A 904-nucleotide genomic window follows, 5' to 3' on the forward strand; every position below is an offset into this window, starting at 1 on the left:
TAATAAGAAATAGCTGCTGTCAGTGGCCCCGTGCGCAGGAGGGCCCCGAGGAGCTGGCGAGAGCAGATGGAGAAGGGAGGGCTGCGATGGAAATGGTGCCCAGGGCAGGCTGGCAGCATCCTGGCAGCAGAGCTGCTTCCCCTCCTCATGGCAGCCGGCAGGCCAGTGTCAGGGAGCCGGGCTCCTGCGCTCCCTGTGGTCCCCCTGGGTCTGCCGACACAGCGGAGAAGAGTCTGGAATCATCTCTTTAGTGGCTCTGCTTCCCTTTGGGATTATCCTGCCCCTGCTGAGCCCCTCTGTGCCATTTCCAGTGGAGCATCCCGGTCTGCTCTAGCCCTGGCTGCCCACCCTGGAAGATTGGTTTAACACAAGCCAGAGCAAGTGGAAAACCGGGGCTGTTCAGCCTGCACGGGCTGCATGGCCAGGGATGGGGTGGGCAGTGGGCAGAGGGGGGAACGGTGGGGAGGTGAGCTGAGGGTGCAGCCCTCCATCCAGGCTGCGTGGCTCAGCGCTGCCATACCCGGCACTGAGCATGGCATGGGACAGGGGGAAGGTGCTGGGGTGACCCCCCAGGGTATTTACTACAACCTGCTGTTTTGGAAGCATTGGGCAGCTCATCCAGGTCTCCTCCACAGCACATCCCAGCACTGCAGCATGGGCAGCACCCACAAGTGTCTCACTCTGTCCCCCACCTCCCCGGAGTGGGACCCTCCAGGACCCCGGGCACACCGTCAGCCCATCCCACCCAGTCAAGGGATGCTCAGGGTTGGACCTCAATTACGGCATCCCCCCAGGACTCGGGGTGCGCTCCCACTCGCGGCCCTGGCCTTGTGCCCACAGTTGGGTGGGGAACCACAGCTCCTATTTCTGGTTTTGTCCCTGGGAGGTGCTCCAGGAGGGAGGA

The sequence above is a fragment of the Falco naumanni genome, chromosome 10, assembly GCF_017639655.2.
Source record: "Falco naumanni isolate bFalNau1 chromosome 10, bFalNau1.pat, whole genome shotgun sequence".
Lineage (NCBI taxonomy): Eukaryota > Metazoa > Chordata > Aves > Falconiformes > Falconidae > Falco > Falco naumanni.